Source organism: Hibiscus syriacus, unplaced genomic scaffold (genome assembly GCF_006381635.1).
Source record: "Hibiscus syriacus cultivar Baekdansim isolate YM2019G1 unplaced genomic scaffold, ASM638163v2 tig00110057_pilon, whole genome shotgun sequence".
In the NCBI taxonomy this organism is placed as follows: Eukaryota; Viridiplantae; Streptophyta; class Magnoliopsida; order Malvales; family Malvaceae; genus Hibiscus; species Hibiscus syriacus.
In genome coordinates, this window is record NW_024062581.1 from 1,343,455 (window position 1) to 1,357,941 (window position 14,487).

General features: G+C 32.3%; 1 pseudogene; it reads right to left on the minus strand.

The window, feature by feature from the left end:
- Positions 1–7,701, minus strand: part of LOC120214316 — a 30,727-nt pseudogene extending 23,026 nt beyond the window's left edge.
- Between the last annotated feature and the right edge of the window lie 6,786 nt (positions 7,702–14,487).

Consider the following 14,487-nt stretch of genomic DNA (forward strand, 5'->3'; position numbering starts at 1 on the left):
TTATGAAAAGGTTAAGCATTTTCACCAAAAGAGAAGTCTTTTAATCAAAAGATTAAGTCATTTCATCGAAAGGTTTTAACCTTTTAGTCAATTTTCTCTCCCTATATATAGACTAGTTTAGGCACAATGAGACATAAGTTACACAAGTTTAGAACTTTGGAATAGGAAAAACACTTAGAAAATTCTTTCCAAACTCGTTCCTTCCATTGATATAGAAATGCAAGATTGTGTTCGACTGATCACTGCGGTTGTGCTTACTGTTCTGATCGTTTGTTGTTGTATCCTGGGAGACCGACGTCCAACGTTTCTCAAAGCACCTAGGAGATGAAGAATTTGTCTTAAGGAAATTGTTTATACAAGTCTCAACAAAAATCCTTCTTCGTTTATCTTACTCTACTCATATAATTCTCTGTCTACACATGAGTAACAAGTTTCATTCTTCTATTTTAATTATTTCTAAGTATTTTGTTTCATTTGATTATAAATAATATTTATTAATTTATTATTATTATTATTATCTCGGATTAACCATTTTTTCTAAAAAATGTTACTTGCTTTTTATCCATTTGTCCCTTTGTCTAATCCTATAAACTAGGGTGAACGTTCGATCGAGTCGAGTCAAAAAATCTTGAGTTATTCGAGTTGTCGAGTCCTATTTTATAACTGGGAGTTGACTTGAAATTTGCTCGAGTCGAGTCAAATTTTTGAGTTCCATTTAAATTTAATTATAAATATTTACAATATTATGACATTATTTGATTCCAATTTAAATAATATTTTATAACAATATACAATATATATATATATATTGTAATTTTTCATATATGATTCACATATATCATACAAAGTCGAGAGACTCGGCTCAAACTTCGACACAAACTTGAAAATTAATCTAATAATTATTAAAAAAAATTCAAGTTATTCGAGTTGTATTTTACAACTCGATTTGAACTTGAAATATTTTCAAGCCGAGTCGAGTTTATGAAATTGCAACTCGAACTCAATTCGAGTAGAGGGTTTTCAAGTCGAGTCGAGTCAAAAAAATCGGTTTTTCAAGCCGAGTCGAGTTTTGCTCACCCATACTATAAACAACTTTGTTTTCTTCATTTTAGGGATGTGAAAAAATAAAGGATAAATTACCTATTTAGTACTTAAACTATTAATTTTGGTCTGTTTTAGTACATAAATTTCAATTTTTTAAAATAATACATAATGTTTAGTTTTTTTGTTTTGTTTTAGTACCTCGTCGTTGAAAACTTGACCGGTGATTTGCATGTGGTACCTTTTTATGAGTAAATTACATCATTCATCACTCAACTGTATTCTCACTCCTATTTTGGTCACTAAAGTTTAAAACTTTTAATTTAATTACTTAATTTTCAAAATACTCCTAATTTAATCACTTTAACTTTCAAATTTATTTTTTATTTTTAATTATATATTAATAAAATAATAGTAAAAAATGTCATGGCACAAAAATTATTACTAATAAATTAAATTAGAGTGATTAGAATAGAAGCAATTTGAAAATTGAGTAGTTGAATTGAAAATTTTTAAACTTTGGTACCAAAATAGGAGTGAGAAGATAGATGAGTGATGAATTATGTTATTTACCCATAAAAATGCATTGTCGTTAAGTTTTTAATGGCAAAACTAAAATGAAACAAAAACTAAAAGTTGGGTATGATTTTGAAAGAATTGAAAGTTTAAGTACTAAAACAGGCTAAAACTGATAGTGTAGGTATTAAAAGCGTAATTTATCCAAAAATAAAAGTTTTTTCCTCTATCTTCCAACATTCTTTGTCGATTCACTTACCGGCAGGAATGGGCTTAGATGGGAGCAGGTGAGGGCGATCACTCTCCCTAAAAATTTAAAATTATCACATATTTTAGATTTTTTATTGAAAATCTATTTTTACCCCCTTAAAATTTTATAAGTTCAAGTTTTTCCCCTGAAATTTTGTAAATTTAAGTTCGCTCCTAACATAAAATTTTGCGTCTGTCCTTGATTACCGAAAATATTTTTCAACCAAAAAGTTATCATTTTGAGAAGAGTGGTACTTATTGTCTTCCACTTCAATATTCGGGTGTACACGTTTTGAAGTATTATATTAATTTCGTTAGACGAAGTATATTTTATGGTTATACAAACCAAGACAAATTTATTTTTAAAATAATGATTCTCATACGACATTGTTGGGATTATGAAGAGGCTCAATTGACAACCGAAAAAGTGCAAAGGGGGTAAATAGATAAATTTGAATTTAGGGAGTAAGGAGAAGAAAAAGATAAGACAATATGGCAGAAGGATTTAAAGTGGTTCGACTTATCAACCAAGTCTACATCCACTACCTTAGCTCCTCACTAAGGATTTTCTAACAAATTCACTAATTTGTTCTTTCTTTTTCAAGGATAAAGAGATAACCTTTACACTCCCTATCATTTCAATTGGCTAACATAGAACCAAAAACTCTTTACAAGGAAAAATATTGTAAACAAATAAAACCTCTAAAAATGAAGGTGTTTACAAATTAAAAACTCACAAGAACAAAATATTTACAAGAGAATTGGAATAAAAAGTGAAAAGCTCTTCTCTTGTGTTTGATTGCTTGGATAGGTGTTCTAATATTCTTCAAGTGTATTCAACTTGTATTTATATGTTGGAATCAAGTTGTGGTTGTTTCTAGCCGTTAGAGGTGGTTTGGAGCCGTTGGGGATCAATTTTCGTGCAAAATAAACTTGCCCAGACCAAGGGGTATTGGTACTCCTAAAGGGAGTATCGGTACTACCTTTGTTTATATTTAAATCAACTTGCCGTAAGGGCTTGATGGTATCGATACTATGCAATGGTATCGGTACTACTATACAAATCAGTATCGATACCATTTTTGCATTCTAGAATTTGAGCAAAGCTGGTAGTATCGGTACTACCTAGTAAGTATCGATACTTACCTTACATTGGTATCTGTACCATATGAACAATATCGGTACTTGTTCATGAGGTATCGATACTGTAAGAACAGTATCGATACTACTTGTACAAAAACGTATTTTGTGCTCAATTCCACTTTTAAGGACTTTGAATTATTTTTGAAAAACTTTGAAAACTTTTGAATAAATTCAATTCAAGTCCAAAAACATTTTCCTTAATTGTTATATCAAAATATAGTTCAACAAACTCCCCCTTTTTGATATAACAAAACATTTGAAAAATTGTTTTTGGTAAAACTCCCCCTTAATAAAATGTTTAATAAAAAAGTTACCCATTGTTTGGAAAATATGTGAAAATGTTCAGCTCCCCCTTTTTCATTAAGAAATTGAATTTTTCAAACCCATACTTCTCCCCTTTTTTGTTAGATCAAAAAGAATTCAACTTTAACGTTAAAAAATAACATTGGAGAGTAAGTGATAAACTTGTCATTAAAAACATTTGAAAAATCAAAGTTCCCCCTCAAAAATTGCATTCCAAACAAAAAGTGACTTTAAAAGCTTGGCACTAAAAAAATTGAATTTCAACAAAGAATAACAAACATGTTAGTAGTACATGAAATTCAATATATCTAAGTCTAAAATACTTTATGCAATACCAATAATTGAAATTAAGTACAAGTTCATATTTGAAGAATTTGATATCAAATGTTAGAGAGATATCTTTAACATTTTAAGTACATGCATAAACCTTTAAATTTAGGTAAAATTTTAAAATTTGTTAAATCAAAGCATTTGAAAAGTTGATATCAATTGTTAGAGAGATATCATTTACATTGAAAATCAATTTTAACCAAAATTCATTATGATGAACAAAAAATTATGAAAAATCATGTTGAGTTAATCGATCGACGAAATAGCCAAGAGGGGGGGTGAATTGGCAATAAAAATTTTGGTGGAAGCTTTTGCAGAAAGTAGAAAATAATTGCACAACGATTTAGAGTGGTTCGACTTTCTCAACCAAAGTCTATGTCCACTATTTTAGCTATCTACACTAAGGATTTTCGACAAATTCACTAATTTTTCTTTCTTTTGAGGAAAAAAGAGTAACCTTACAAATCCCACAAGAATTATACCCCAAATTATTGAGAACACTCTCCCCCAAAAGAGAAAAATAAAAATTTTGCAAACTTACAGAAAAACCTCACAAGGCAATGTGTTTGCACAATTCTATAACAAGAAAAAAAACCCAAAGATGATTACAAATGAGCACAATATGTTTTCTTGAAAGCAAAATGAATATTGAAGGAAAATTGGCTTGAAATGCACAAATTGATGTTTAATGCTTTCTATCTTGTTTCTCAATGAATTCTACTTGATAAATGGCTTCAGAACTTGTTTAAATACACCTTGGATTGATTCTAGCCGTTGTGAATCATTTGGGTGATGTTAGAGCCGTTGTAGTGTGAAAACCCTCTAGAAAAAAGCTGCTGGGAGCGTGGGGTATCGATACCTCTTTAATGGGTATCGGTATCTGCAGTGTAAAATTCAAATATTTCGACCGTTAAATGACTAGGGGTATCGGTACCGATAAGGGGGTATCGATACCTATAAGGGGGTATCAGTACCCATAGAGCATTTTGTTTTTCTCAGAGCCAAAACTTGCATAAGGGTATCGGTACCCTACGAGGGGTATCGGTACCCACTGAGCAATCTGTTTTTCTCGAAGCCCTTTTATTTAAAAATTATTTTTAGCTCGATTAAGGCTCGAAATCCTTTGTAAAATTTGTTTCAAAAATATTTTAAGATTAAAACACAATTTTACACTTAAGTAAGGTTTGAAATTAACCTTTGAAAACTTGGAGTAAAATTTTGATATTCGAATAATTTAATCGAAAATACTTTAAAATGATTATAAAATCTTAAAATCAAATAACATTTAATTTTTATATCGAAACATCAAAATGTTTTCAACAATATCCCCCTTTTTGATATAATAAAATATTTTAGTAATTTTAAGATTTTCTTTCAAAAATCATTTTTGAAATCGTTTTTGAAAAAATACACCCCTTTACTACTATAACACTTCTCCCTTTTTTGTTAAATCAAAAAATACTCTAGAAAACGATTTTAAACAAGAATTTAAAATTTAAGCCAATTGATATTTAGATATAGCGTAAGTTGCTAAGATGAAAGTCAAGAGAAGATTAGACATTAGTCCATAATCAATATTCATAAACAATGTGTAATGGTAATTGGTCATATGTGTCTAAATGATGCAAAATATAAAAATAAATTGAAGCTCAAATAACTAATAACCATTCAAATATCATTCAAACCAAAATAAACATCCAAACAAATAATTCAAACATCCAAAATCCAAAAACACAAATTTAAACAAATCCAAACATTCAAAGTGTTTTAAAGACAATGTTAGGATCCATTATGATTCAACCAAAGAAAACTAGCAAGTGAAGTTCAAGCATCTGTAGGAGGATGGGAGGAGATAGATGTGCCCATATATTAGCCATATCTCGTGTAAGCGCATCGAGTCTATCATCCACAACATTGAATCGATTATTCACTGCTTCGCGAGTAACTCGAATTTCTTGTTGATTCTCCAAATGTTGAGTCCCATGGCAGTCAAGTGGGACTCTAAAGATGCAAACCTTATATCCAATGTCTCCATAAACAATTGGAAGTGTGAAGGTATTTAACTTTCTTGTTGTGCCGGCTCGTCGTCTATATCATCGATATCTTGCATAAGTTGTTGAAGCTTTGGATCATCGTCCGCAGCTGGTGCCGGTGCAGGTGGAGCTCGTGAAGAACTAGCTCCCTGTGTTTTCTCAGTGGATAAAGCCTATTGATCATTTTCTTCTTCTATCCCGATTTCTTTAAAGATTTCAGATTGATTTCATTTTTTAGAGCGATGGCTACATCAAGCCGAACTCTAAGCTGGGCTTTGATAAACAGGTTACTCAAAAGACAACCGTAAACTAGAGTTTCACAAACTTTCTTATTAGAGATAAGGTTTACGGTTTCAACGAGTTTAGAAAAGAGAATTCGAGGTAGGTTTATTTTCTTATTATTTTGGATACAATGTATCAACCAAAGGTCTAAAGCTCTAAAAGTGGAGTATTTTCCTCCGGATGATCTAAACCACCAAGAGATCATAAGATGGAGAAAGCGATCGTGGTGATCTAACACACTCGCACTCGACTTGACCTTGTAAGGAGTACCTACTACTTCTTTTTCATTATCTAAACTGATATTATCTAAATCAAAGGCATTAGCAATGTAATCCGAGTCAATATAAATGAATTGACCTAGAAGATATGATCGAATTCCTATTGTTTCGGTTCTAACTTGGTTTTGGATACAAACGACATTTGAATAGAAAATTTGAACAAGTTGTTGATAAACTACTGGTTCATTTCAAGCTTGTAAGGTAGGAAGATATCTAAAGTTCATTTCTACCATAGCTCGAAGAGAAGGAATACGTTCTTCCCGAATTTTGTACGACTCGAAGAGTAGACAAACTTATGGTAAAGATTATCCCTACGGCCAAGTTCGTTAAAGCACGAGTTTTGAATAGTCATTTTGGGATCATCAGGATTAAGATTTTGTTGAATAGAGATGGATTTAGAGGTCGGTTTGGTGGTCGTTTTAAACGACTAGATGATTTCCTAGGGTATTTAGACATGGTTTAAGAAATCAGAATTGGATAAATACCTACAATTTTGAAAACATATGTTTGCAAATATAATCAATCCCAAAACTCAAATGAGTCCTCAATATTTCAAGGTTTTCAAAAATAAATCCTAATGGGCAATTTTGAAAACTATGTTTGAAAACAATGTTTGAAAATCAATATCTAGTTTTCAAAACAACATATTAAATCAAAAACAACAATTTTAAAATCAAATTTTTTTTATTTCAAAAATTTGAAATTTTGTGACCAAATCTTGTGTTTTTGATGAAATCGGTTGTAGAATCTATTTTAGAAACATCATATAATCAATGCCCGATATATAGTTCAACCTAGAACTAATCAAAACTAGTCTAAGTTCAAAAATTAATAAACTAGTGGTTTTAGGAAAATACCTTGAAAATTTTCACATTGAGAGGAATGTGATGATTTTTGCATGATTTTGATGAAGCTAGCAGGATTAGGAGATGAAAAATGAATGAAATCCGACTTGAAACCGTTGATTTTGGGCAAAGTAAAGATTAGGGGTGAAAGAGAGATGAGCGGCGGGATTGAGTATTTTTTAATGGTTTTGACAAAATAAGAAGATTTTAGGAATTTAAAGACCAGAACCCGATGGGGTATCGGTACCCTTATAGGGGTGTATCGATACACATTTAAAGGGGGTATCGATACACATTGAAGGGGTATCGATACCTGGTGCACAAAAAAGTTAAAAATATGTATTTAAACACTAAAAATGCTAAATTGATTTGCTCTAGTGGTATTGGAAGCTCATATTACGAAAATTAACTATATTCAATCAATCAAATATATCCTTAAATATTATTTGAACATACAATTAATTTTCTCTAAAGATCATAAACTCCCCTAACTATTAGCAACAAATGCAATCAAAAATATTATTTTTATAAGCATTTTTCAATTCTAATTTAAAAGTGCTAAAATTATTTTAAACACTAAGTCAAGGTAGGTTGGTCAAACATAATTCTCTCCTAAGTGTCCAAAATCTTTCTTTACCTAAAGGTTTTGTAAAAATATCAGCTAATTGGTGCAACGTATCAACAAATTCTAGAACTATATATTCTTTAGCGACATGATCTCTAATGAAATGATGTTTAATTTCAATGTGCTTAGTTCTAGAGTGTTGGATGGGATTCTTAGTGAGACAAAAGCACTAGTATTGTCACACTTGATAGGTATGGTACTAACTTCAATTCCATAATCTAAAAGTTTTTGTTTCATCCATAAAACTTGTGCACAATAACTTCCGGCTGAATGTATTCCGCTTCAGTGGTAGATAGTGCAAGACAATTTTGTTTCTTTGAAAACCATGAAATCATCATATTTCCTAGGAATTGACAAGTACCGGAGGTGTTTTTCCTATCTATTTTTCATCCCCATAATCCGCATCAGAGAAGGCATGCAAGCTAAAGCTAGAGTCTCTATGATACCAAAGTCCTAAACTAGAGTGTCTTTAAGGTATACAAAGATTCTCTTAACAGCTAGTAAATGTGATTCCTTAGGGCATGATTGAAATCTAGCACATAAGCAAACACTAAACATAATATCTGGTCTACTTGCGGTTAGACAAAGCAAAGAGCCAAACATTGACCTATACAATTTAACATCCACACATTTACCTCATTCATCTTTGTAAAACTTTGTAGATGAGCTCATTGGAGTGACATGAGGTTTCCCATTTTCCAATCCAAACTTCTTGAGCATATCCTTGACGTATTTTGCTTGATTGATGAAGATGCCATCTTTTCTTTGCTTGATTTGGAGTCTCAAGAAAAATGAGAGATCCCCCATCATGCTCATCTCGAATTCACTTTGCATTAGTTTAGAAAATTCTTGCAAAGAGCATCATTAGTAGAACCAAATATTATATCATCAACATAAATTTGAACTACTAATAAATCTTTACCTTTATGTTTTAAAAATAATGTAGTGTCAACCTTCCCTTTTGAAAAACCTTTTTCAATTAAAAAATTTGACAATCTTTCATACCAAGCTCTAGGAGCTTGCTTTAAACCATAAAGAGCTTTTGTCAATTTAAAAACATGATCTAAAAATTTTGAATCTTCAAAACCAGGAGGTTGTTCCACATACACTTCTTTTATAAAACCATTTAAAAATGCACTTTTAGCATCCATTTGATATAATTTAAATTCATTGAAACATGCAAACGCTAATAACATTCTTATTGGTTCCATCCTAGCTACGGGTCTATCTTTGTTTATTACTATATTACCACTTTCATCAAGCTTATTCCTAAATACCCATCTAGTACCTACATTAGATTTATTACTAGGCCTTTCAACTAATGTCCATACTTCTCTTAAATTGATTTAATTATTCCTGCATAGCCAAAATCCAATTTTCATCATCTAATGCTTCTTTGATATTTTTAGGCTCTATGCATGAAATAAATGCAACATAATTACATATATTTCTAAGAGAAGATCGAGTTGTTACCCCTTTGGATGAATCACCTATTATCTCACCATCCTTGACATAGTTGTATTCTCTTGGGTAAGAGACTTCCATTTCTTCAATGGTTGAATTCTCGAGAACATCATGAGTTTCCTCATCTTTTGTTTCTTCATTTGATGATGGTTCTCCAACGTCGTTTCTAACGTCATTTGTTTTTATAATACCTACGTCATCATACCACAAAATTTATTTTATTAAATACTCGATAAGCCTTAGAATTTAAGGAATAGCCAGAAAAATTCCTTCATCACTTTTAGCATCAAATTGCCAAGGTTTTCTTTACCGTTATTTAAAACAAAACATTTACATCCAAAATGATGAAAACATTTACTCGGTTTATAACATAACAAGCGGTATTTGTGGCTTCTGCCCAAAAATATTTTGGCAATTTGTTTTCACAAAGCATGGTTCTAACCATTTCTTATAAAGTTCAATTTTTCCTGTCAATAACTCCATTTTGTTGAGGGGTTCTCGGAGCTGAAAAATTATGACTAATACCATTAGAATTACAAAAATCAGTAAATCCAAGATTTTCAAATTCAGTACCATGATCACTCCTAACACTAGTTATGGAGTAACCTTTTTCATTTTAGATTACTTTTGAAAACGTGATGAATTTTTCTAATGCTTCATCTTTAGTACTTAAAAATAGAACCCAAGTATATCTAGAATAGTCATCTACCAATACAAAGCAATATTGTTTTCCACTCAAGCTAATAGTTCTAATTGGCCCATAAAGATCTATATGGATCAATTGTAATACTCTACTAGTTGTCAGAACCCAAATTCATTTATTTTATGGTACTAATTGTCAAAACCGTCTTTCGGGTGGGCCCAAAATTGGGCTTCGCTTAGGAAAATGGATTAGGAGTTACCACCAATCATTTATTTTTAAACAAATGGGTTGATCGGATACCTTATTTCTTAGCTGATCTGCGTCTTACCAAAGATGTGTCGGATTCGGGAGTCGGTTACAGTCAATGAAGGTTAGCACCCTTGAACTGCCCTTTCGGTACTACATAATTTCCCGTTGTCTTTAATTAAGAAAGTTATAAGTTTAAATTAAAAGGTAATAACAATCCAAAACTTACCTCTGATTGATTGAAAATGTACCCTTTAAAATTCAAAAAATGTGTTAGAAAAAAAATGAAAATAAATAATAAAGAAAATACAAAAATGAATGAAATAAAGAAAATAATATAAAATAAAGAAAATAAATGAATAAAAATAAATTAAAATAAAGTAAAGATAAAAATGAATAAAATAAATAAAATGAAGAAAGATAATAATAATAATATATTCATAGTAAAAACTAAATAAAAATAAGAAGATAATGCAAATAAATAAATGAAACAAATAAAAGGGAGACAAAAAGATAAAGTAGAGAAAAAATAAAAAATAAAAAAATAAAAAAAATAGAAAAATAATAATAATAATAGAAAATAGAAAACCAAAAGTAAAGAAAAAAATATGGGAAATAAAATAGGAAATATAATTATATATATATATATATATATATATACTAATGATAAAATATATATAATAAAATTAATAAAATGTAATATATATAATAAAAATAAGAAAAAAATAACTAAATAAAATTAAAAAATTAAAACACGAATTGAAATTAATGGGGGTTAAATTGAAAAGAAAAGAAAATCGAGTGGCCAAATCAAAGGAGAATCATGGTTTAAATTCAATTTAGGGGGTAAATTAAAAGACTTTAAACTCAAAAGGACCAAAAGTGGGATTTCCCCACTAACTCTTGAAAAAACGAGGGTCTGACGGGTTATGGGTCAGGTCGGTCGGGCTCCGCGGGTGTACTATAAGACTTAAAAAAATTAAATCCTTATTAGTCTCATTTGAAAACCAAAAACCCACCCCCTTTCTCTCATTACTCTCTCGCATGTTCATCCCAGTGGATGAACACAGGTTATAATTTATAGATTTTGGCCTCGATCGCCCCACGTCGTCTCGCCGTCGTCGTTGATCGGCGCCAACCACCGGTCATCAGCGGTAAAATCAAATTTATTTTACAGTTCGAAAGCCCCTTTCACACTCGTTCCAAAAATCAACATAGATTTTTAAAATACACCTCGTAGGGGTGTAGATCTAAAAAGAAAGATTTCGAACTACCCCTTTTTCGGTCATCGACTTTCGGTCTTTGGTCGTTTCCAAGCCAAATCTCAAGCAACATTCATCATGCAAAAGTAAAAAACGAACGAACAAAGGTAAAAATAATACTACCTTTTTATTTCTCTTCAAACTTGTTACAAAAGACTTCGAATCTTGTTCGGTATTTCTCTCAATATTTCGTGTGATTTTCTTGTGTAAATCTCTCTCTGCCCTTCGTGTGTTTGATTACATGAATTTATAGGAATAAAAATCCTATTTTTAGGCTATTTCGAGTCGTAATCAAACTCTAACTCTTATTACTTTGCTTGTTGTGGTGGGTTGTTGATTTTGATACCCCACACGACGCCGGTCGATTCGGGACTCTTGGAGAGGCGTGCAGCGCGAGGGAACCTCAGGGGGAACGTGCGGTGTAGCTAAAACAAAGGATAGGAAATTAGGGTTTTCAAACCCTGGTTCACGCATCTATCGGGTCTGGACCACTAGGGTGTTTTTGCTGGGCCATCCTTGGTTTTGTAATGGGTTTCGTTTTCTTATTTAGGCTTGTAAAGAAGAGAAATAAGGAGAGGTAAATAACATATATAATATATATAAATAACATATATATTATATATAAGATAATATATATATATTTTATATAGGGACGAAATATAGTGTCTACAGCTGCCCCTCTTTGCTCATTATCGTGTAACGAAAATGGAACAAAGATTGAAAGACAAAAATTTTGTCCATATCGAATATCCTTCGTTGTTGAATTAAAATCCGACATCGAAACTGGTTTGTCAATCTAGATTAAATTACGAAATGACTCCCTTGTCGTGAGGTTGAGATGAACTGGAAACTTCTGAGCACGATATCCTTCGTTGTGAAGTTGAAATCGAACTTAAAGCTTTTGGCACGTGGCCTCTGAACCATCTTCTAGCTCAAGATACTTCATCGTGAAGCTGAAACTTGACCTGAATACTTTGGTGTTGTTATGTCACAAATGACTCATTCGTCATGAAGTTGGGTTAATCTGTTGGGGTACGATACTCTTCGTTGTGAAGTTGGAATAGCCCCTTCGTCGTGAAGTTGAGCCTTGGAATTGGATATCCTTCGTCGTGAAGTTGAAATCGAATGTAAGTTGCATTGTTTCAAGGCCAATATACTTCGCTGTGAAGTTGAAATTAACTCTGAAACTGGAAAGTTTATTGACAGACACTTCTTATTTGAGTTGGATATCCTTCATCGTGAAGTTGAAATCCAATCTAGAGATGGATGCTACTTGTGTGTACGATGACCCCTTCATTGTGAAGTTGAGCCTTACTTGAATATCCTTTGTCATGAAGTTGAAATCCAAGCTTGTATTGTTCGATTCCAATATCTTTTGCCGTGAAGTTGAAATTGGCTCTGAATGAAACTGGGAAGCCCCTTCGCTGTGAAGTTGAGCTTTGAATTTGAGAACACGATATCCTTCATCATGAAGTTGAAATCGTGGGTGGCCCCTTCATCGTGAAGTTGAGCCTTGAACTGGATATCCTTCTTCGTGAAGTTGAAATCCAAGTAAGTTGTATTCTTTTGAGTCCAATATGAAGTTGAAATTGGCTCTGAAATTGGGAATCCCCTTCGCCATGAAGTTGAGCTTTGAATTGGATATCCTTCGTTCTGAAGTTAAAATCCAATGTATAATTGGTACGATAACGTCTGTCGTGGAGTTGAAATCATGGATTTGTGGGTACGATATCCTCTGTCGTGAGTTAAAATCGTGGATTTGTGGGTATGATATCCTTCATCATGGAGTTGATATCGTGGATGGCCCCTTCGTCGTGAAGTTGAGCCTTGAATTGGATATCCTCCGTCGTGAAGTTGAAATCCAATCTTGAGAAAGTGGGTTTTGAGTTGGATATCCTCGTCGTGGAGTTGAAATTCAATCTCAAACAAATTGTGTCACTTCGAGTCCAATATCCTTCGCTTCAAAGTTGAAATCGACTCTAGCTAAAACCTGTAAAGTTATGCAAAAATGTAATGCTATGAATGCAATGCTCTTAGGTATGCCTAAATGCATATGCAACATATGTTATTTTGGAATCTGGAGAGAAATATCGATCTCCGATTGCCTGTCTGAAATCTTGATTCTGGAATCTTGAAGTTCTGATTCCCGATCTTGAATTCTTCAATGTTCAAATCTGGTGTGCAAATTTTATTTTTTGATCTTTAATTTGGGAAATGCTTCCCGACCATCTCAAGTATGTGCATGAGCCTTGATCGGCTTCCGGGTACCTGTACTTTTCAATGAATCTTTCTACATTAAAATGAAATTATCTTTGGCATGATTAAATAAATCATTAAGTTTAAATTCAACCCAAGATGCTCAAAGGGAATTGATTTAAAGAAAATAATGTTTATATTCATAAGGGAAAAAAGAACAAGCGATACATGACAAACATTCTGAGATATGAATACATGATGAAGTATGAACGAATGTCTTAGATCTAGATAATGTGGGCACTTCTGAGCTGAAAAGCCATTAGGTGACCTTGAACGCAGCCTTTGTCAAGGAATCTTCGAAAATGCGACAACGTTCTGAAGTGTGCAACCTTTCTCCGACTCGTTGATTCTGTAGAAGATTCAGATGTTGGGATGTTTCCACTGTTTGGATTTCTTGAATCAATATCCAAATTGCCCTTTCGGGTTTTTAACTTGGACCCATCTTTGGATACAAGACGCCATTTGCGGGTTTTCATCTTGAAACCACCTTATTTTTCTTTTCTCTTTTTTCTTTTGTTCTTTTTTTTTCTTTTTTTTTAATTTAGGGTGCCCTTTCGGGTTTTCACCCTAAACGTTTTTCTCTTTTTTTTTTCTTTTCTTTTTTCTTTTCTTTTTCAACTTAGGACGCCCTCTCGGGTTTTCATCCTAAGCAACTTATTCTTGACTGCATCCGAATTGATGGGATGTAACAGTTTAGGTCCATCCATTTCATCCAGGACAAGGGCTCCTCCTAAAAAGGCATTTTTCACGACATAAGGTCCTTCCCAATTTGGCGTCCATTTTCCTCATAAATCTTTCTGAATGGGCGAAATTCTTTTTAACACCAGATCTCCTTCACTGAATATTCTCAGGCACACCTTCTTGTCATGTACTTAAATCATTCATTTCTGATAGATTTGACTATGGTGAATGGCTTTCGATCTCTTTTCGTCTATCAGGTTAAGCTGATCATATCTGGATTACACGAATTC